Here is a 24,920-nt window from a genome sequence, read left to right as displayed (position 1 = left end):
ACTGATTCAGCCTATGAATCAGGGCATATTGAGTGGGAGCAGTTAATTGCTTGTACTGACAATGAATTTCTTACCTCTGGCTGGATGAATGTGAAACTCCACTGAGGCTATGCTCAAGGAGTGGAAAGCTATCAACATCCACAATGTTGTTTTTCATGCAGCAGAAGCATGGGACATGGTGCAGAACACAAGCACATGTAAGTACTGGAAGAAAGTTTGGCCTACAATTGATGCTGAGTTGGAGTTGGCACAGAGTGCCAGTGACAATGATGAACCAATCAATTCAGGCTCATCAGTTCTGGGTGCTGTGTACATTGATATGTTACAGAAACTTCCAGGAGGAGCAGAAGTTGATGAAGGAAGACTTATCTAAATGGTTGACTGAGTAAAGCTGTGAAACAGAGGAGACATTAACAGACGGAGAGATCATAAAAATCATGCAGGAAGAAACGGATGAAAGTCACGAGGAAGATGACACCATAGAAGCAGGAGCCAGGAAAATTCCACATACAGGCGGCACCGAAGCTGCAGATATATTCCTGCAGTCTGTAATGCCACAATCAGACACACAGTACCAACGTGTTGCTAGTGAAGAGAGCAAACAAAACCTGCTGTCGTACTTCACAAGAAAAATTAGTGTCATGTTTCAAAATACCCGTACTGGGAAAAATGTTTTTTAAGATTTGATGTGTATGTACAGTAGTAATGTTTTGTGTGTTTTTAGTGCATTTGTAGAGTAATAATTTCACTCAGTGATGCAGCACTTTTGCACATTCGGCACCCCTCTGTGCAAGGAATGGCTGGATCAGTGAGAGTCTAGTGTACTCCATTGTCGTTGAAAGTTACCGCCTGTTACTTCAACAGCATCATTTGCGCCCTCTTCCTTTTCAGGACTGTGTTACTACTGGGAAGACACAGGGCATCGTGTATGACTTTAATTAGGAAACGTTTCTTCGCCAGTCGTACAGGCCATTGGATTTTCATCTGTTTCTGAAGACAAAGGCGCACGTTGCTGGAAAACGACACTGGTGGAAAACGAAATCCCAACACCAAGCAGTTGTGCTAGATAAATGAAATTTGGGAGGCGTTTGCACATCTGAAAGATGACGCCTATTGAAATTTGCATACTAGTTGACAAACCATGGTGCTAGTAACGCCACTATGACCTTGCAAAGCTGCTCTTCTTCAGGCAATCCTAACATTTGGCGAATATTCCTTTTCTAAAAGTCTTTCGATTTCTCGTTCCCTATTTCTATCCATGATGTGTTGGACTTCAGTATATACGAAGGCACTGTTTTATATGAAACTAAAACAAAACTGACACATTCTTTTTATATTAACTGAAAACATAAAATAAAACTTAATTCATAAACATGCATATGTCATGGGGCGCGCCAAGGGTTTTTGACCTGGTCCGCCGAACAATGTGCTCAGGCTGAAACTGAGGAGCATGAGGGGTGAATTGTTTATGCACACTGATAGTGGATGAGTCTAATGTAAGGTAATGAGGGTATGGAAGTTAGCGGCCCGCTACGTTAAGAACTACAGTATAAATATATCTCTGAACCCAGTTGAAAAGACTGTGACACGCCCTCTCCAGGATTTAGGAGATGAAGAAGGCAGTATCAGCAGCTTACTGAGTTTGAATGAGGCCGTGTAATAGGGCTATGAGAAGATGGATGTTCTTTCTGCGTTATTGCAGAAAGACTTGGCAGGTGTGTATCCACATTGCATCGGTGATGGCAGTAATGGTCAGGGGAGGGCACTGTCTCAAGAAAACAAGGTCTGGCCGCACATAGGGCGCTACAGAGAGGGAAGACCGCCATATTCGCCACATGGCTGTGGTAGATTGTACTGCATCTGCAGCTGATATTAGAGCTTCATTTGGCACTAAAGTGACACAGCAAACTATTTAAAAAATCTATTACTTGAGGGGCAGCTCTAAGCAAAAGACATCCTGTTTATTATCTTAACCATATTGGTTAAGTATTTATAATTGGTCAGTTTTGACTACAATCTTATTAGCATTAAAATCACACATACATATATCATCAGCCTAGTCAACACTTAATATTGTATGTTAAATGTTTATTACCACATTACATCCCATACATGTTTCGAGAGCATCAATTCTCTCTTCTTAAGTGGTTATACAAATTGCCCAAAAATCTTAGATCTATTATCTATAAAATTATAATATACACCGTCATATGGTTATAAATCGACTTATAACCTGTAAAGCAACTCATTCTAACATCTAGTTAAACTACAATCAGTGTTGATAATCAAACAGTACACTTTCTTCTACTTACTATCCAGCCTTTTCAAAATAACAACTTCTACTCATTGTGCTAAAATAAGTGTCCAGCATCTCCGAAAACCATAAAAGTAGTTAGTGGGACGTAAAGCAAATAACATTATTATTATAAAATAATAGGAATGTGGCGACCCCACCACCCAGTGGGAAACCACTGCAATCAGCCACCCAAGTATTGGCGGGAAAACCATAACGTTTCAGAGGTATGGAGGAAATGCCTACTCCCAGTCCTGAACAACTAGGATGAATCACCTTCCCAGATCACGTCTGGGACTGTAAATCCTGACCACGGTCATAACATTGATCAATGATCAGACAATAAACTTATCATGGAGAGTCTTCTAATGAAAGAATCCACCGGCTTGGATATCCAACATTCTAGACCCGAGCAAAGACATCGTTCGGATATGGTGGGGTGTCACATAGAAGATCATGGCGAGTCAGAGCGCCTGAAAGCCCAACAGACGAACCACGGATACAGGCACAGACTTAAATTCAGTAAACCAGGAAAATTCTCTTTCTTTGCAACATTAAACATCAATTTAATAATGAAAGTTGGGAAATTGAAACACTTAACTGATGTCATGGATCAACACAGGATTCTAATCACAGACCTACAAGAACTTCGGAACACAGATCAGGACCCATTTGAATCTGGGGGATATCGTCTCTACAAAGGACCTCCAGGTAAGAGAGTAATGAAAAATGTTCCCCAATTTGGAATGGGATTCCTGGTTCATACTAGCATATTAGATTCAGTGGAGGACTTCTCATCGAACTCATCAAGAACTGCAACCTTAACGATTAGAGTAGAGAACAAAATATATACACTGATTAATGTCCTTGCCCCAACAAATGAAAAAAACAGGACAAATAAAGAGGAAGCTGAAATGTTTTGGGAACTGATTTCAAATATCCCTGAAAACCATGTTAAAATTATGCTTGGAGACTTCAACGCGAAAATTGGACGAGAGAAAATATCGCACAGTGGTAGGTAAATGGCCAGCACACAAATTGACAAACAGAAATGGTCAAAGATTAATTGAGCTTTGCACAGACCATGCGCTTATTCTTGAAACCACAAGATTTAAGAGAAAACCACACAAATTAATGACCTGGAAATGCTGTAATGTTAAACTGGGTGAGTTTCAGATAGACCATGTAGCAATGGATAAAAAATACCATAGAGAAATTTATAACGTCAAAGTCCTTCGTGGGGTGGACATTGATTCTGATCATTATATTTCAAAGATTAAAATCAAGTGAACCCCAAGAAAACATCACAAACCATCTAAATTCACTAGAAGGAGGAAATATGACCCCAGCTACTTAATTAATGCTGTGTATACAGAGAGATCCAAAACACCTCCAAGCGACAAAATGGAAACAATTATTGATAAACTAAAAAATATTGCCGAAGAAATTGCTCCTATGAAAAGGAGAAAGAAACACGCTTGGTGGAATGAGGAATGTGATATGGCAATACAGAAAAGACACAAAGCATGGCTAATGACCAACAAAATAAAATGGCACAATCTCAGATGAACTAACTATTGCTAGAAGACAAACGGCCAAAGAACTTAGAAGAATCAAAAGAGACCATCAAAAAGAAAACCTAGCTAACATAGATGAATCATTCAAACAACATAAGACACGAGACTATTACAGGACATTTAAACAATATCAATCAGGGTATACTCCACCTACACTCATGATGAGAAATAAACAAGGACAACTAGCACACAATAATCAGGAGAATGCCAAAATTCTAGCTGTTTACTTCAAAGAATTACTGAATGCTGAAGACCCAAATGAATACCTAGAATTTTCACCTGATACAAAAAGTAAAACATGCTTAGACAAGGTTATTCCACCAGACTTCCATGAGGTACTTCAAGCATTTAATTGGCTCAATATTTATAAAGATGCAGGAGAAAATCAAGTGGTTGCAGAGCTGTGGAAGAATGCAAATAACCAAACACTTCAAAACTTACACAAACACATCATAGACATATGGAACTCTGAAAAACTGCCTGCACAATGAAATACAGCTATAATTCATCCAATACACAAAAAGGGGGATAGACTGGATCCAAATAATTACCGAGGGATCTCTCTACTTGATATCACCTAGAATTATCCTCACGAGAATTCAAGAACAGCTCGACCAAGAACTTGGAGAGTATCAGGGGAGATTTCGACCTGGAAGAAGTTTTCCTGACCAAATCATTAGTCTTAAGTGGATTATGAACCATCAGAGAATGAGAAACAAAATGCTAGTTATTACTTTTGTTGACTTCAAGAACGCATATGACAGTATTCATTGTGAGTCATTACTTAAAATCCTTAAAGAACTTGGGTTACACCAGAAATTCGTTAATCTTGTTGGTGTTACCCTCAAGAACACTAGAGTAAAAGTTAAATTCCGAGGAAAGTTGTCTGAATCATTTGAAATCCGGACTGGACTTCGACAGGGGGATGGTCTCTCACCAATACTGTTTAACTGTGCATTGAAGAAAGTCGTGCGAGAATGGTCTAAGAAATGTCAGCCGAACATCAGATTGGCAAAAATATCAAACTTAATTGTATAGCATTTGCAGATGACCTTGCGATACTTGCAAGTAGTGTGGAAGAGGCTAAACTCCAAATTGAAGAATTAAAACGAATAGCAGCAAAAATTGGATTACAAATCTCCTTTGAAAAGACGGAAATGATGCCATCCTTCAAAGTGGAAACATCACCTATCACACTGACTAATAACAGGCAAACTAAGGTTGTTAATAAATTTAAATATCTTGGAGAGATTATAACTTGGAACTTAAAAGAGAAAATATCAGTTAAAAATAGAATTACCAAATTGAAACAAGCTCAACACATTACTTGGCCAACCTACAAGAAGAAATCTCTCTCGATAAATGCGAAATTTAAACACTACAACTCCGTTATTAAGCCTGAAGCAATCTATGCTAGTGAAATCTTATTCAATTTGAATACGAAATCAACTACAGATAAATTACAGAAAATAGATAGACAAATCATTAGAACAATTCTAAACAGAAAACACCAAGTAGATGGACAATGGCGATTACTACCTAATGAATTTGTATACCAGGAGACTTGAGTCTGCGGAAAAGAAGAGTTGCTTTTTTCTGTCACATATCATGACTACCAGAGACTGGGATACTCAAACATTTATCCAACTACTTTTGGAATAGTAAAACTAAAAATCACTGGTTCAAAGAAGTCCAAGAAGATTTAAATGAATTAGGCTTGACAATTCAACAAATTCAAAACAGAGAAGAGAAGAGGATCCTCAGAAATAACGACGTGAGACTTAAACTGAAGACCTATACATGCAAACAGTACAACATAACTGATGAAGAACGGGCAGCCAGGTCAGAGAGAATGAAACATTTCTGGGAACAAAAGAAGAAACATCAACCAAATTTGTAACCAATATTTATAAGACTTGACTGTATATAGATTGATTTCAGTGCTCCAATGCGGGCGTAAAATAAATAAAAATAAGTGTCTATTTCACCCAAACTTATTAAAACCTTCCACTCAGAGTTTGTGTCTTCTACCAAATGCAGCTTCCTCTGCTATCAACTGTCCTTAAGCCCACTAGATATGTGTCTATTCTCTTACCATTAAAATGTCAGTCAGCTGTACACATGTAAACATAATTGACCTTGCTTTCTGTTATTGTCATAGGGCAACATGCAAGCCAGTTTAACAACCTCCAAACCGGGTCGTTACCCTTATCTCATTCCTCCAACGGCAAATTTGGTCGTAAGTGTATTCATCTTCTATTTACTGTCAGCTGTTCAAAATAAATTTAAAATTCTAAGTTGCCCTGTCTTCGACTTCTCTTATGCCAGTCTCACATTCAAAACACATATGAGCTTGCTACCTCAGCATGGTAGGCCAGACATCCTGTAGCGTTCATGCCACTGACTCCGAATTACTGCTGTCTGCAACCTCAATGGTGTCAAGCTAGAGCTCATTGAAGGGCGAAGTGGAGATCTGTTGTGTTCTCAGATGAGAGCCGTTTCTGTCTTGGTGCCAGTGATGGCTGCAGGTTAGCAAGGAGAAGGCCAGGTTAACACTTGGAACCAAGCTGTCTGCTGTGTCAACACACTGGACCTACACCAGGAGTTATGGTCTGTGGAGTGATTTTGTTTGACTTCAGGAGCACGTCATTATCCCAAGAACCTTGATAGCTGATTTGTATGTCAGACTGGTGATTGAACCGATTGTGCTGTCATTCACTCACTGTTTTCAAGCGGGTGTTTTCCAGCAGGATAACGCTTGTCCTCATACCACTGCTGTCACTCAACATGCTCCACGGAGCATCGACCAATTGCCTTGGCCTGCGAGATCACCAGACCTTTCATCCATTGAACACATATGGCACATTATGGGACAACAAATCCAGCTTCATCCAATACCAGCATTAACCATTGCTAATTTGACTGACCAAGTGCAACAGGCGTGGAACTTCATCTCACAAAATGACATATGGCAACTGATGACACAATGCATGCATGCTTGTATGCTTGCATTCAAAATCGTGGTGACTACAGTGGTTATTAATGTATCACTATATCATATGTATTGTTGTGCATACTTGAACCTGTGATCTGGAAACTCTTATCAGATATATATGTTACCTAAATTATATTCCTCTAAGCTAATGTCTGCTTGGTGTTGGGATTTCTTTTTCACCAGCATATTTGACAATGAAGAGGATGTATGAAATGCTGTTGTGCACTGGTAGAAGCAGTGAGTGGATACTTCAAATGATGTCAAGGTACAAATGCCTACTATAAATGTCCAAGCTGATTATGTGGAGAAATATATTGAAATGTGATAAGTATATTGAGTCCTCAGCCCAAAGGTTGGATGGATATTCAGTTTCATTACGATTCTAACAATAAATAAATTTATAGCTAAACATTCCCTTATATTTGAATAGTCCACAGGCTCCTTTTTTTGCTATATTCTAGCTTGTATTTGATTTCCTTAGGTCCTGATGATATAGACGTTGATTCCCATAGGGAATCTAAAATATTTGTCCCGAATGAGTAAATTTATAATAACAATATAGTTATTGGACATTATAAATTTTCCAGCTAACCCATTCCTGGTTACCAGCGTTTCGCCCTCATGTGCTAGGCTGGGCTCATCAGTTGGTACCTAGCACACCTACCAAGACGCTGGCTAGTGCATACCATGGAGGCCACTGCGTAGGCTACTTGGAGCCACTGGCAGCGCTAATGCACTATGAGAGTCTTTGTCTCTTTACCAAAAATTGATGCCTGCTTAGCTATCAGATGATATAGATGTTGATTCCCATAGGGAATCTGAAATATTTGTCCCGAATGAGTAAATTTATAATACCAATATAGTGGTCCGTTGTAGGACATTATAAATTTTCCAGCTAACTCATTCCTGGTTGCCAGCATTTCGCCCTCATGTGCTAGGCTGGGCTCATCAGTTGGTACCTAGCACACCTAGCAAGACGCTGGCTAATGTATACCATGGAGGCCACTGCGTAGGCTACTTAGAGCCACTGGCAGTGCCAATGCACTATGAGAGACTTTGTCTCTTTACCAAAAATTGATGCCTGCTTGGCTGTCAGATGATATAGATGTTGATTTCCATAGGGCACTGCCGGTGGCTCCAAGTAGCCTATGCAGAGGCCTCCACGGCATGCACTAGCCAGCGTTGTGGTAGGTGTACTAGGTACCAACTGATGAGCCCAGCCTAGCACACGATGGCAAAATGCCAGCAACCAGGAATGAGTTGGCTGGAAAATTTATAATGTCCAATAACGGACCACTATATTGGAATTATAAATTTACTCATTTGGGACAAATATTTCAGATTCCCTATGGGAATCAACATCTATATCATCTGATAGCCAAGCAGGCATCAATTTTTGGTAAAGAGACAAAGTCTCTCATAGTGCAGTGGCACTGCCGGTGGCTCCAAGTAGTCTACGCAGTGGCCTCCATGGTATGCACTAGCCAGCATCTTGGTAGGTGTGCTAGGTACCAACTGATGAGCCCAGCCTAGCACACGAGGGCAAAATGCTGGCAACCAGGAATGACTTAGCTGGACAATTTATAATGTTCAGTAACGGACCACTATATTGGTATTCCTTAGGTCCTGTCATATTGGAAATTTTGATTTTCATATTACATTCTCTGCACTGTTGAGATCAAAAGTTTTTGAGGCAGTCTGCCAGTGCTACTAGGTCACCAGAATGACCAAACTCCCTGCAAGATTTCTTCTTAACTGAGTGTTACTCTGTTAATTTAGGCATTTCAGCAAGTCATCCATACATGAAACATTTATACGTAGTAAATGAATGGTAAAAGATTACAGTTTCTCAAATCAAGAATTAATAGTCAAAATTAACATGCTGATTACCATTATGTCTTTGACTTTAATAATCGTACGTGGATACAACTGGTTCATAGCATAAGTCTGTTTGATGATCTTTGGTGCATTGTGAGGTCCATAGAGAGGTAGGGAGAAGGTACATTGTTGATATTTGCTCTGTTATTCAGTGAGTTATGTATAAAAGAAAATGGACAAGCGAAACAAACATTTTTGGCATATTATGCTTCTTTCAGAAAGGAAAGAGTACAACCCAGGCAGCTGAGAAGATGTATGAAGTACACGTGGCATCTGCATGACTGATTGGGTGGTTCAAAAGTTGTATTCCTGGTTCAGGAATGGCGAGTTCAAGCTTGAAGACTGTGAACTCTCCAATCGGCCTGTGACACGTGACATGGCCAGAGTGATCACAAAGACACTGGTGATGGATGAAAACTCGTAAGATCACAGACATTGTCAAAGTATCAGATGTAATCCGCTAAATAAATCTCTAACCCAAGGAATATATCAACTGTGCCACACAATCTCAGTGAGCGTCAACTGGTGTGACAACACTGAAGATATGAAAGGGAAGTTTTGGAGTTAGAACAAGAAGCAGCAGCTGTTAGGCTTAAAATAAATGCTGCAAAGACAGAGGAGATGAGAATTAATGGTAGGCCTACTTTGAACAGCCAGCTCATCATATCTGGCAAGCAAATAGAGGATGTTAAAGTTCTTTTAGTCTGCTTAGGGAGTAGAGTGACAAAGAGTGGCGGCACATGTGAAGACGCGAAGGCTCAAATCCTGAAATCAAATAGCACATTCGTTTTACTATACCCTACTTGGAAGAACAGTAAAATCTCATGAAAAACAAAGATCTGACTTTTCGGTCTTATGCCCGGTTTCTAGAATGGTGAGATATCTGTCCCACAGCTATTGATTTGTTACAGTTGTAGACTCGATGAATCTTTGCTGTGTTACACAGCGTAATAGCAGCTAACTTATCAAACTGTTAACTATTGGCTCATTGATCAAGTTTCATAATTACTCACTAGATGCCACCCATAGTACTGTATAGTACACATAATATGAGCTTCTGCTGTGATTCACAGTACTGACCATTATCTAGCTGTCCCAGTCATCTTTATATACAATACCATGCATTGTATATTTCCAAATTCTACAGAGGCCAACATCATGAAGAGAGAAAAAAAAAAAAGGCAAAAGTCTTCACGGAGCTAGACAAAAATATATTGTAGAGTAGTTCATAAGTGTTAAAGGACTGATGCAATAAAAAAGAATACAGCATGGGAGGGAGTAACCAAACTGTACAATGCTAATTGTTAATCAGGACCCAGGTTCCCTAAACAGCTCCACTGTTTGTACAACACATTGAAGAGGAAGGCTCGGCATCATATTTCAGATGATTAGGTAAGTCTGTTCTTCAATAAAAATATATTTCAATCTATACCTACTACTCTATAGACTTGGCTATCCATATAAACCTTACAATAGAAATGCCTAGAATAAGTGAGTTTGCTACGCATTTTGTGTCATTTAGCTGCCAGCTTGAATTCGGGAGACAGTGAGTTCTGACCCTGCTCTCAGCAGCCCTGAAGATGGTTTCCAATCTTCACAACAGGCAAGTGCTTGGACTGTTCATTGGCATACTTTTGCCGCCTGCGAGGCAGTGACCATCCATACACAAGACGTCTGACAGGCGGTCTGCTAAGATGTAAGATTTCTGCAACTAGTTCAAGCCTTCTTTCCAAGGATGGCATGACATCCACTATACCGTCTGAAGGCTGAGAATGTGCTCTGTCTCTCTCTCTCTCTCTCTTGAAGTTGGAACGAACATCATAGATTGCGTCATGTAGCAGGCAATCGCTCTCCAAATAGGGTGATTACCTGCTTGATAATAAGCAGAAATGGCCGGATCTAGTAAACATTGTATTACAAGGAATAAAATCGAACATATATTATGGGATAGTCAGAGTGAATTGGGCAGTGATGTAGTTTTAGAAAATTAAACAATCTTATTTACTAACAGCAAAAATTATTGCAGCATAACAAAAAAATTCACGTGAAAGTGATGATGCTTTTGAAAGTGAAGGTGATAATGATGGCTGGGAATGGAATAACTCTTTATGGGATGAGATAGCTGCTGAAAGAAACAGTTTTGTCGATCAGTTATTCACAGAAAAAATCCCAACTCACCCTATAGGAGTTCACTAGGAACATTTCACAAGACTTATAATCCTAAATCATGCTGTGACTGTTAAAAGCAAGACAAGCAAGAAAAGTGTAATGAGATAAGACTCTGAAAGTATCTGGTTGCTTTGCATATCTCAGAGTGTTTTTGAGTGTTTCACACCAGTAACACTTACAAAAATTGTTCTTCTGTGTGCTGCACTTCATCACATCAAACAAGGGTATTATTAAAATTCAGTATGTTGTGGATTACATGTATAAATCATAGTAGCTTAAAACTGTACCTTATGCATGAAAAAATGGTATACATGCACATTCTCAGTACATTAAAATTAGTATGTCAATGGGTTAAGGTCACAGTTGCTTCCTTCCCTATGCCATCATTGGCACAAAAATGCCTGTGTCAGTATGATGCAAAAAAAAAAAAGAAAAGAAAGAAAGAAAGAAATTCCTAGGCTTAGGGTAATGAGTTTAAACTTGGGTTTGTAGCATTTTAAACTACTGCAGTTAAGTGGTCATGGTGGTGATTATTGTTTCACGAAGAAGTACAACTCAGTCGTGACTGAAACAGTGTAGAGTGCAGATGTGTCAAATGAATGAGTGATGGGAATACAGTACAGCAGTATAGCAGTACAGGATGAGAATAGGACGTTGGAAAGGAGCAAGGTGGTGCTGAAGAAAGTGTGGAGTGGAAGAAAGGAGAGACAAAAGTAGCACAAGGGGACTGTTAGAAATCATGTTGTGTGTGGTGGTGATAGCAACGTTGCTGGTGGTGGGATGAATAGAGAAGAACCCAGGTCCAAATTTGGGACCATTTGGGCGGGAGGAGTTAGAAGAAGTAAAGAGAGTGGTGAAGGAAGCAAGTAAAGGAGAAGAGATTAAAGAAATGCTGCAGGACAGCGATCCACACAAATAAGAGAGATGAAGGACCTAAAAATTTTTATAAAAGAAGAAATTGGTGGTGTAAATGGTAAGATAGCAGACTTAGAGAAGGAAGTGGGAATTCTGAAAGAAAAGGTGAGTGCATTGGAAGAGGGCAGAAATAAAGAAAGGAACAAGGCTGGTTGTGCAGGAGCCAGCAAGGAAAAATGTTTTTGTGTATGGTGTACCAAAAGATAAGAAAGAATCGAAAGTAGAGTTGGTGTTGAAAGTGGTTGACATAATAGCGAATAAAATGAAAGTGAACTTCTCCGAAGTGGATATTGATGATTTGTACAGAGTAGGAAGGAATAATGGAAACAGGCCAGTGAAAATGAGACTTATTTCAACCTTGATTGCAGACATATCACTAAGAAATGCAGTTAATTTGAAAGGTTCAAACATTTATTTGAAGGCAGAGATAGACAAGGGAGAGAGGGAACCAGATGGAAATTTTAAAGCAGCATATGTGGAAGGCTAGAGCACAGGGCTTACGAGCGAAGATAGTAAGAAAATATCTGGTGACAGGAGACCGGAAATGGGCCCAAACTTGAACCCCGGAGAGATTGCGGAAGCTGGAAATGGGCAGGGAAGAGGGAAGCACCGAGCATAAGACGTCAGCAGCGGAGACAGAGGAGGGAACAGGGTCAGCAGTCAGCTGTTGGTGAATGGAGAAACTTTGGTGAGTCAAAGCAGTACAGGAGTAAATTAAAAGAGACACAAGTGGAACAGAGAGAGGAGGTAATAGGAGGTGAAGTGGAAGTGAGAGCCATAATTAGACAGGGAAGTGATCTCGTGTCCCATATGAAGGAGAATACAGATAGGAGTGCAGAGAGCAGGCAGGGGATGAGTAAGGGAAGATCGATATGTCTGAAAGATTTATTGAGGGGGGGAGGAGGGGTAGAAAGGAATTGGGCTCGGAGAATGGGAAGAAGGGAGGGGACAAGAAGGAAAAGGGAGATGATAGGGTTGAGGAGGGCTCACAGGGGAGAATTACGAGAAGCAAGGCAGGCAGTTGAGAAACAAATAAGCATAGAGGGGAGGGAGTAGAAAAGAAATAACTATATATTACGTCGATAGGGATGCTGAACATTGAGGGGTTAGTGGAGAAATTGGAAAATAGAGAAATTGTGGAATTAATTAAAAATTTTGAGATAATTGCCTCAGTGGAGTCATGGTTAGAGCACGGGGTAGAGATTGAATGGTATGGATATAGAATTGTAAATGTGATAAGCAAAAAAATAGGGAAGATGGGGAGAAACCCAGGGGGAATACTAGTATTAATAAGAAATGAGATAGCTGAGAGGGTAGAGAGAATCCAGAATGAGATAGACGGGGTGGTATGGTTGAGAATTAAAATGGGGAGGGGCGGATTCTGAGGGTATTTGCTTGGCTCTCCTATACAATCATTCTAAGGACTCAGTATATGCAAATAAATATATTTTTGAGGAATTGCTTGAGGAAATAAATAAGGTTAAAGGGTTGTATGAAGAAGATGGGATGATTTTAATGGGTGATTGGAATGCAAGAGTTAGCAATAGAGTGCCAGACTATGGAAGAGAGGACACATAAGTTAGGGGATGCCGAAGGAGGAGTAAGGATAAAGGTTTAAATAGTTATAGGGAAATACTGAAACAATAAAGGAAGAGATTAAAATTAACATAAAATAAGTACAGTGGAAAATCCCGTTAGTACAGTCCTCAGTAACACATTTCCCCATTAATCATATTGAATTATGAAGCCTCCGTGGCTCAGGTGGCAGCGCACTGGCCTCTCACCACTGGATATTGGTTCAAATTCTGGTCATTCCATGTGAGATTTGTGCTGGACAAAGCAGAGGCAGGACAGGTTTTTCTCCAGGTACTGCGGTTTTCCCTGTCATATTTCATTCCAGCAACACTCTCCATTAACAATTCATTTCATCTATCAGTCATTTATCATTGCCCCAGAGGAGTGCGACAGGTTTCGGGAGCCGGCACAATTCCTATCCTCGCCACTAGTTGGGGCTTCATTCATTCCATTTCTGACCCGGTAGAATGACTGGGAACATGCTGTGGATTTTCATTTTTTAAAATATTGAATTATAAAATTTCCTGTCTCAAAGCACTAAATTTTATATAAAATATTGCTTTAGAATGTTTTCGCACTCCCGCTTACTACATTCAAATTTTTAGTTCTTCATTCAATATTTTTCCAGTCCTTGCGCATTTGTAAGTCCAGTTAGACATGCAGCCACTGACATACGCGCAAGTTAGTGATGAGATGTGTGTTAGGGTGAGAGAGAATGCTTAATTTCCCTTGCAGACAGTTGGAGCCATGCATTTTATGTTGTAAACATTGGAACATGCCCTGGAGCATTAACAGACTCGTTTCATGATGTCACACATGTTCGTTTTTCTCTGCTAGCATTCAGAAACTAGTCGAGAGAACGTCCGTGATCTACCTTCGCATCGGTGTGTATTGTACAACATTACAGCAATTGGCTTTAAATTGCTGTTTAAAACATCGTCTCATTGAATTCTGTTATGGCAGTCTTCACTTCTAATATCATACAGACATCGGTATTGTTCATTAAGTACTATAAATTTGATTTCTGTTCCACTCCAACAATATGAATCTTCTTCTAACCGCCACTAACCTCATTTGAGTGGCATTGGTTCAGATCGTGTCACTTTCGCCAAGGTATGTGATTCCCTCAGCTTGGCACGGTAGCGGTCGAGAGCTCAGCTCATTTTAGCAGCGAGTGTGCTCCCTAGTGTCAACTATTCATTCAGTGACGATAGCTTGCTGAATAGTGATATAGTGTTCTTGGCTATTTTTATCTGGGCATTTATTATGTATTTGCAATGGAGAGGAAGAAAGTGAGGCAAATAACAAACAGTGAAAAACTACAAATTCTTCAAGAAGTGGATCGCAGTCCAAATATGAAGCGGATGTAGTGCAGAATTTAAGCATTCATCCAACTTTAAATACAATTGTTAGCAAACTTAAACTGATTGAAACTGCTTTTGAAAAAGGCAAAAGTGCTCAAAGAAAACATAATCGCCAGGGTCAGTTTCCAGAATTAGAAGATGCTGTTCTAAAGTGATTTGTGCAAGCACGAACTTCTAACATGCTGGTAGACAGTACTGTGTTTCGAGTAAAGGCAACACTTATTGCACAGAAGATGGGACTTGATGATTTTAAAGTATCTAATGGCTAGACTGACAGATTCAAGAATCGACACAAGCTAGTTTATAGATGTGTGCGAGGCAAAGCTGTTGCCCTGTATAATGACACTACACTGTGCAAAATTATTGAAACATGGAAAACTACAACACTTTCTGCAATTTTGAAAGACTATACTCCTGACAATATTTTTAATGCAGATGAAACGGGACTGTTTTTTTCATCTTTTTTCCAGATAAAACCCTGGATTTAAAGAGCACGAAGTGTCACGGTGGCAGACTGAACAAGGAAAGGCTTACAGTTCTCCTGTGCTCTAATGAAACTGCACCAAGAAATTGGTACTACTGGCTATTGGAAAACCACGCAATCCACGATGTTTCAAAAATGTACGATCTTTTCCATACATGTACACTTCTAACACAAAAGCACGGGTAACTTCCACAGTATTTGAAAATTTCTTACGTGCATGGGATGCAAGGCTTGGTGTAAGAAACAGGAAAATTGCACTCTTGATTGATCAGTGCCCCGCTCATCCCCCAAATGTTTGTAATTTGAGAAACATAAAGATAATTTTCCTCCCAGTAAACTGCACGAGTAAGCTATAGCTAGGCAAAGATATCAAGGATAATTTAATAAAAAACCACCTATTCAATACTTTCCACGTTTAATGTGGTTATTATCTACATGATTTTATGTAGACTTATTTGGTCAGGTACATGTTTCACCCATTATTTTGGGCATCTTCAGCCTGTAAACAACCTTTAGGTCAAGGTTTGGAACCTTATTTAACCAATATAAACATACCAATATATACAAACATTAATGAACTCTTAAGATGGGTAACATAAGTTAATACAGTTAAGTTTTTTGGTCCTAATCTATCTAATATGAAAAATGTCCAAAACTAAAATGGATCTTCTTTTCGGTAAAGAGGATTACATATTGGGGTTTATGTGACCCCTATATCATATTAAGTTCTTGACGTACCGTGTCTGGTGACAGGATGTGTCGTCAACAATAAGTGGAGATTTGAACTGATTGTTGCTTGTAGGTTGGTCAAGATTGAAAATATAAATTTAAATTAAATGTGTTTTAACTTGGCAGTTCTATTCTGGTTAATTTAAAATGTTCAAAAATAAAAATAAAATGAAACGGATCTTCTTTTTTATCATAAGTCTTGAAAAAGGGTGATATTAAAACTGGGGCTTATTTGACCCACGATTTTCATTTTCATGTTCTTGACGTAACTAATATTTAAATGTGTCATGCACAAGTGGAAATTTTAAAAAGCCGATTGTTGTAGGTAGACTGGTCAAGAACGTTGTGAATGAAACTGTTAGCGTCTTGACTTTGGGTCTCATGTAACGTCAAGGAATTGACAAGAGTACAATATTAAGCTGTTTCATAGTTTTAGGCTGCTGCTTAATTGAGAAGGAACATCCTAGATACTTGATACAGTCTTGTGTGAGAAATTGTTCCCGTTGATGTGTTGCTTGGTCTTTGGGAGGGATCTTAAGAATATCTGTAATGAAGTAGAAAAATAATATTGAATTAAAAATTTAGAGCACGCGTTGTGATAAAATGTATTAAATTAACACCTCTTAACTGTAAAATGACTTACTTGTTCAGTTAATACTAGATGGACCTGTCTGTTCCGGCAGCGCCTGTCTTATCACCATTTCTACTCCTGGTGTTGTACTGGTGCGGTAATGGAGGGGCGGGGCATGGAGGGAGAGTGGGGGTAGGCTGGTCTATGGGCGTGTGTGCTGTTGCTGGAGGGGAGTTTCTAGAAGCGATATGGGCGGGTTTAACTTTTGGCATGGTGTTAGGAAAAACTTAAAACGGTCCACCTTATCAATACAAAAATGTTATATTTATTTATAACATGTATTTGCACTTGGAACTAGTTTCGACGCTGTGTTTGCGTCATCATCAGCCAAAATGTGGGAAAAAGGCAAGATGTAGGCATTTATATTACACAAGGCGTTACATTAAACAATATACATCGTCCCTGTCTTTATCTCCTTATAAGATGTCTACATCTTGCCTATTTCCCACATTTTGGCTGATGATGACGCAAACACAGCATCGAAACTAGTTCCAAGTGCAAATACATGTTATAAATAAATATAACATTTTTGTATTGAAAAGGTGGACCGTTTTAAGTTTTTCCTAACATCCTTTCTCAGTTCAATACGGACAAAATGAAATTCCTATGTTTAAATTTTGGCATGGTGGATGAAGCATTTGAGTGTGGAGATTTAAATAATTGAGGGATTTTGTTTTGATCTGAATTCACGATATTAATTAATCTAGGTGTTAATTCGTACAAAGGATTTTTAATTTCATTGACGTCGTTGAGATTTTTATTTTTATTGTAGGTTTGGTCTAAAAAGATGTGTAGATTTTCCAGTTCATTCATTAATTTCCCTTTACCTATGCTTCTAATGATGGTAAGATCTTTCTCTATGGATGTAAAGTGATGGCCCGTTTGTCTCATATGTTGGCTCATCGCTGAGTACTTATTGTGTTTTTGAGCGTTATAATGTTCCAGATATCTCGTGTTAAAGCTCCGGCCAGTCTGTCCGATATAAGAAAAATCACATTGTGTACATGTTAGTTTATATATGCCGGACCTTGAATAATGGTTGCTATTGTGATTGACCTTGTTGTGGTTAAAAAATATGTTTCGATTGGTGTTAACTGTCCTGAAGGTTATATTGATATTGTGCTTCTTTAAAGTATTTGCGATCTAATGGACGGCTGGGTTGTTATATGTAAATGTGGCGAAACTAGTTTTTTTAGGTTTTTCTGGGACGAGGTTAGTGGACAATTTAATTTTGATTTTATTAATCAAACAGTTGACCATATCTATTTTAAACCTGTTGAGTTGAGCAAGATTCCTTATGTACTTCAGTTCAATTTTTAAATTGTTGGGAGAAAGAGGAATTTTTAAAGCTCTATAATTAAATTATAGAAAGAGGCTTGTTTTTGGGACTTGGGGTGTGGGGTGAATTCATAATAGTTAAGGGAGAGTGTGTAGGTTTCCTGTATATTCCAAAATCAAAGGTATTATGTCCGCGTGTAATAGTTAAGTCCAAAAAGTTTAATGAGTTCCTAACCTCATCCTCTTTAGTAAACTTAACATTGGGGTCAATTTTGTTTAGGGACTCCAAGATCTCGTCACTATTAGTGACTTTTTTGTCGAAAATTACGAAAGTATCGTCTACAAATCTCAGCCATAAACATACGCCTTTTATTTGTGTTATAATTTTTGTGTGGTCTATTGTGTCCATATAAATGTCTGCTAAGATGCCGGAAAGAGGGTCGCCCATCGCTAAGCCTGTTTGTTGGTAAAACTTTCCATTGAAAGAGAAAAAGTTGTTGCTTAAGACAAAATTTAATATCTTCATGAATTCTTCAATTTCCATCTTACTAAGGCCGCTGTGTTTATTGATATTACCACTGATGATTCTTACAGTTTCTTTGGTAGGGATGTTTGGGTACATATTTACGACGTCATTGGAGCACATTGAGTGATTGGGTCGCAGCTTAAACTTGTTTAAAATTTCGCAAAAAGTGAATGAATTTTTTAAAGGATGTTTATTATTGAATACGTAATGTTTTTTTAGGAAGCCGTGAATGAATTTTGATACTTTATAGGTGGGGCTGTTTCTACAGTTTATGATAGGGCGTATTGGAATGTCCTTCTTATGAATCTTTGGTAAGGCACTGGCTTTCGGAATACTAGGGTTCATGTTAAAAAGTTTTTGTTGTTCTTGTTCATTGAAAAGAAAGTTAGAACTTCTTATTAGAGTTTTTAGATTTCGCTGAATTCTCGTGGTTGGATCTTTGTTGACTATTGTGTATATTTTGTCCTTAAAAAAGTCTTCTGTTTTTTGAATGTATGTGTTTTGATCTAGGAGAACTGTGGATCCTCCTTTGTCCGCTTTTGTGACAATAATGTTGTTGTCGTCTATTTTCTTTTTTATGTTCTGGATCAATTTTTTGTGGTTGAAATTTGAATTTGCGTTTATTTCTTCCGCTAATTTTGGTAGTTTCTTTTTTACCTCAAATCTGGTATCATTTTGTGTTTCTAAAGGGAGTTTAGAAATGTTAGCCTCGATCTCAGCTACTGTATTGATAATATCCATTTCTTTTTTCATGCTAGGCCAGTTATGTTTTAAGCCTTTATTCAAGATCCCCATTTCTTCTTCAGAGAAATGTACATCTGTCAAGTTAACTACTGTGGGTGTATTGTTCTGTGAGGGAGCCGCTTTTTGCGTGTCTGAATTACGTTTTGGTAACCGTGATTGGGATTACTTTAATTGAGATAGTTTCTTGTCGAGAGTAACTTGCTTCCTATCCAACAAAGCAATCAATTTATTGTCCACATGTAGTTGGAAAGAGTTCCATTCTAACGGATGTAAAGCCTGAGCTAATGCTAAATGAACTTTATATAACTGCAGATTTAAAAGTGACTTTTTTTTATATGACGCTTTAATTTCATTTCTTAACCAAATGTCGTTGACCTTGTTTTGAACTCTAATCAAACTTTGGTTAAATAAGTTTTTTTGCTGTGTAGGCTTCAAAAATTTTGGGATCAATTTTAGTTCTAGACACTAGACACTGCTACAGCTGTTAGACCAAGGCATAATATGGTGCATGAAGCAGAAGTATCATAAAGGCTGGTCTCCACTGATTAACATTTAACACCAACATGTTAAATTGAACATGTTAGAATTGACATGTATGTTGTCATTGTGTCTTCCAGTTGACTTTGCATCTTAACTCAGAATGTTGAGGTTTAACACTTTTAACATGTTGGCGTGTTTTCCACTCCAAGTGGAAACTTTTCAAGTCAATTCATTGTCGTGAGATGTTGGCACAGCTTCGGCAACTTATGTGCTGTTTCCATGCCAAGATAGCATGGCATGCTTCTCGTGAAAAAAGTAGGATCATAGTTACAGGCTACAAATACAGTATGCGCGCGCATGTGTGTCATTCTTTCTGCACTATACTAAAATTTATAGTTAGAAATGGAGTGGATCAAGGGGATCACTCTGGACTTAATTAATGATAGAATAGAAAGGCCATCTTTATGGGATGTCTTATCAAAGGAATACCAAGATAAAGCAAGGAAAGCCAACAGTTTCCATGAACTCGAAGTTATGTATAATTGCTCTTGCAAGTGCATCGAAAAAACTAGCCTCCCCCACTGCTCCCAGTACAGTCGAGAATTGCAAAAAGTTCAAAAATGTCAGAAGTTGGGGATGGGCATGGATGAAGTTTATACTTTGAAGTGGTTTACTTTTGAAGCAATGAGCAGGGTGAGGACAGGAAATGTGCCTAATAAAACTCGCACCAACCTGTTTTCTCCAGAGGTAAGTTTAATTACATTTCTAAATCATACACAAACAAGAAATATCTCGTGTAAAATTTTGTTAGGTTTGGAACATTGATAACACAACAATGACAATACAACAATGTTAAAAATTAAAATATGAGAATCTTTCATTTTATGTCCCAGATATATGAAATATCTATATCTCTCCAGTCATTCAACTCACTACCTAGTCAGTCTGCTGTTTGAACTCATAGTGCTCACACACCTGCAAGACCTCTGCATCTTATGCAAGTAACTTTCTATTTCAACGTTGGTTTCTCAGCCCATCATGTTTGCCTTTAATACCATTACATTTTAGTTCTTTTCTTTTTCTTACAGACAAATGAAAAAGTTAATTTTAACAGATTTACTTTCCATTAAGATATTGTAATGATAGCAGACGGTCTCAACAGCAAACTGTGGGACTATGAAAGACCATAATAATGCCACATTTAAATACAATGGATCATCAGTCAACCAGCTGTATTTTAATAAATCACATACAGATATTCATGGATTTGGGACATAAAATGAAGATTGTCATATTTGAATTTTTAACATTTTAACATTGTTGTGCCATAAGACCCATCTGTGTTGATGCGACGTAAAGCCACTAGGGAAAAAAACGTTGTATTATCATTTTGTCAGCAAACTGTTGGCACATAGTTCATTGTAAATAAGGTGTTGATATGCAGACATTTTATGGAATTGGGATATAATATGAAAGGATTTTCATGTTTGAATTTTCTAACATAGTTATATTGTCTGCAATCTGTCGACACATAGTTCATTATTAATAAGGTCTTTGATACATGTGATTTTACTAACAAGCTGAAGAAGAGAATTTTTTTTTTCTCGAGACATGTACTTGTGTTTGTATATAAGTATATGATAGTTTAAATAATAATACATTCTGAATTGTATTGACTATAATCAAGTTCAAAAGGTGCAAGGTAAAAATTCACTGACAAATAACAAGAGAACGTAGAAAAATAAACTTTTTTCACGTGAAGAAAGTTCAATATCATATAAGAAAGATGCACCGGTTATTCAAAAGTCTCTTAAATTTTTCAAAAGTTGCAAGGTAAAAAATTCACTAGCAAATAAAAGATGTAGAAAACATAAACTTTTTCACATGATGAAAGTTCAGTATCACAGAAGAAAGATGCACTGGGTTTTCAAAGGTCTTTTAAATCTTGATGTGGAGATAAATAATTATCTCAATGTTGGATCTTGTAGTCATATGTTTCATAGACTAAGAAGCAAATAGCTGGTTGTTATTGTTTTTACACATAAAAGTTGAAGTTAAGCACCAGTGTGAAGAGATATAAGTGCATTATTGGAACAATTGAGTATCACAGATGACAAACGAAGGTATCATTAAAATGAATGCTCAAAGAGTTTTTAAGGCGGTGAAGTGGTCAATCTGAAGGTCAAGTCATTTTTTACCATATTTGAGAATAATTCCCAGTTCAATGTGGAGATAGAGACATTTATAGAAAGTAAAAATCAATTTATGAGGTGGATAGGAGTAAAAAGGTGTGAGAAAATATAGTATAAAATTTCACTTTGTAAAGAGTGAAGAGTTTATGACAAGTGAGGCATAAGCTTTGGAAGTGAGTAAGAAAAAGGAGGAGGAAGATAGTAGATGTGAAAGAGAGAATGAAAAAAGGAGGAAAGGGGAGTGTGTCTAAGTTGGGTCAGGTGGTTGAGGTAATTGGGGCAAATGACATGGATAGAAACTATGTAAAGTGTGGAAAAGTGTATTTGGGTTTAAAGAAGAAACATTTTAAAAAATGAAAATGAGGAAGTCGAAAAGAATATTTGGTTTTTCTGAAACGTCGTTTAAATTGAAATTGGGATTGAAGTATTGGTCGAGATGGATTAAACAATTTTCGGTTGTGGAAAGAAGAGGGCCTTTATTTATTATTTCACTTATTTGTATGTCTTGTTTTATGTTAGTGAAAGTGTGTTTAGAATCATTTATATGCTGTCTTACAACAGAGAATTTATTTATATTTTGAAGCATTAACATTTTCTAAATATCTAATATTAAAGTTACGTCCAGTTTGACCTATATATGAGGAATTGCAGTTGTTGCATTTAAATCTGTAAACTCCTGATTTTGAAAAACACTAGCTTTGTTGACTGAGGTAGAGTTATGTAAGAGGTCAATATTCCTGTTGTTGGTTTTGAAAGATATTTTAACATTATGTTTTTTGAAGATGTTGGTAACTTAATAAACATCTTTGTTAAAAGTAAAGGTGGAAAATGCCGAGGCATTAAGTTTTTCTTTTCTTAAGGTGGTCTTGGGACGGTGTTTGAATTTATTAATTATTCGATCTATGAAGAAATTGTTATAGCCATTAGATTTAGCAATAGCACGGATAGTATTCAATTAATTTTTTAAATCATTCTTAGACATTGGTATATTAAAGGCACAAAAAATTAAGCTATTGTAAGATGCACATTTATGTGCTTGTGGGTGCATAAAATCTTGTCGGATAGTAGTTGCTGTTTGTGTTGGTTTTTTAAAAATTTTGTGGGATAAAGAGGAGGGATGTCTGTTGATAGTTAAATGTAAAAAAATTTATAGCTTTGTTAGTTTCGGATTCAAGAGTAAATTTAATATGAGAGTCAATGTTGTTGAGAAGTAGAAGCTGCAGTGTTAATTTCTTCGTTCATAATAATGAGCGTATCATCAACATATCTGGCTCAAAAGAGGATATTGGTAAAATTATTATTATTATTATTATTATTATTATTATTATTATTATTATTATTATTATTATTATTATTATTATTATCAAGTTTTGTGTATTCTAAGAAGTCTAGATAGATCTCTGCCAAATGCCCGAGGCCGGTGAGCTTATTGCTAAGCCATCTTGTTGATATATAGTGTTGTCAAAGGTGAAAAAGTTATTATTAACGACCAATTTTAAAATAGAAATTGACTAGGCAGAACCTGGACACAATTAACTGTTATAATTAAGTCAATACAGACCATTAGTGGCCATCATGGTCAAGCTAATAGATACTGAAGTGTACCACTCAAAGTTGTTTACATTTGTACCATTCAAAGTGGTTTACGTTCAAGGTGATGAGCATGATGAGGGGAGGAAATACTCCCAACAAGACATGAACAAACATCATTCTTGAGGAAAGCTTATTAATATTCCATACATAACCTTATAATAGTTAAAATATGTGTCATTTTATGAACAAGAAATAAGTGTTTGAAGAATGCATCAACATTCCACATACGTCGTCAGGTTGACTTTTACATTCAAAATTGTTAGGTATGGGGATCCACCTATTCAATACACGAAATAGTGATAATTATAAAGTCATCACTTAAAGGATTTTCCTTGCACTCATTGAAACATAGTCATTTTAGAAAACGTAATTTAAAATATGGCATCATGATATCACGTAATATCACGTAATATCACGTATGATTTCACCAATCTGAAGAGAAAATCTGTACTGAATTAGCACTTGTCTGAACGTTAAATCAAACTTGCCTCTTTATATCTATTGGGTACCTAAGAAATTTAAAAAAATGTTATTGTGGTATAACCTTGCAGGTTAAACCAATTTTCATCTCATTCATGGTGTTCTGATCTGCCAAGACACACTCCCCAATTCTGTAGTAAAGAAGTCTGCAAAGTCTTCGCATACTTCCTTCGAGAGAAGTGTGCTTCTCTTTGTCCTTCCTAAAAGACTAACAAGGGAACATACACAAAGGTGAAGTCGCCGATCGCGATGAAACTTAGCAAACACATTGAGGTACATGTAAAAACAAAGCCAGCATCAATTTTAGGCGCCAACATTCATTAGCGCGTTAACTAAGGGACCTAAAAGTTGCGACATTTCAAGTTCCGCGCGATCAGCGATGAATACCTGCTGGCCAATGCTAAGCCGGCACACACACTTCCCGTCTGGAGACACACCCTCTGCACCGCCTTTTACCCTCCAAGTGGTTCTCCCCGGCACGTTCCCCTCCCTTCTCCTCGCGCTGGCCGGCTGCTTGGCTGTGGAACGAGACCGGCGCTATATTTTGCTTCTTTACATACTATAATTATTGAAATCCTTTAAATCACGTTCCGTTTCACACATAATGATAATAAATAACCTAAACGTATTTACTAATATTTTATGCAAATGTTATATTTTCATTCCTGCTAATTCCGGTGAGTTGCCAATTCGTGGGTACAACCCCGAGTTAAGCACCATCGGGCGTGGACAAACGTGGTATAAGGTACCGCGTCCGACCTAGGCTTAAATTATTATTTACGTCTGAAACACCTTGAAGCTGTCGGTAGTGTCATTTAGAGTGGACATACATATGAAATTTATTAAAATAAATCACCCACCTTGAAACAACATTACATATCCTTTTATTTAAAGAAATTACGTGCCCGGGTAGAGGATCGCAATGAATGTAATGAGATGTTTTACCTCGGCATATCAAAATATGGTTACAGGTCCAGACCTTCTTTTCATGTCCGCTCCCCTACCCCCATTTTGTGT

The 24,920-nt window shown here is 37.7% G+C and overlaps 1 protein-coding gene across 4 annotated transcripts in view; it reads left to right on the top strand.

The window, feature by feature from the left end:
- LOC136873736 (uncharacterized) overlaps positions 1–24,920 on the top strand; it is a 121,627-nt gene that overhangs the window by 43,164 nt on the left and 53,543 nt on the right. The window contains exon 5 of one of the 4 annotated variants that reach the window (XM_067146900.2): positions 8,962–9,257. The exons of 2 other annotated variants lie outside the window; for them this stretch is intronic. The gene's annotated coding sequence lies outside the window, so the exon portion shown is untranslated. Of the gene's footprint in view, positions 1–7,048; positions 7,256–8,961; positions 9,258–24,920 lie in introns of those variants that run through there. One more of the 4 variants, XM_067146899.2, reaches the window with a different exon arrangement.

This window comes from Anabrus simplex, chromosome 5 (assembly GCF_040414725.1).
Source record: "Anabrus simplex isolate iqAnaSimp1 chromosome 5, ASM4041472v1, whole genome shotgun sequence".
NCBI lineage: Eukaryota > Metazoa > Arthropoda > Insecta > Orthoptera > Tettigoniidae > Anabrus > Anabrus simplex.
The sequence above is the reverse complement of the archived record's forward strand: the minus strand, read 5'-3'. Positions and strand labels throughout refer to the sequence as shown.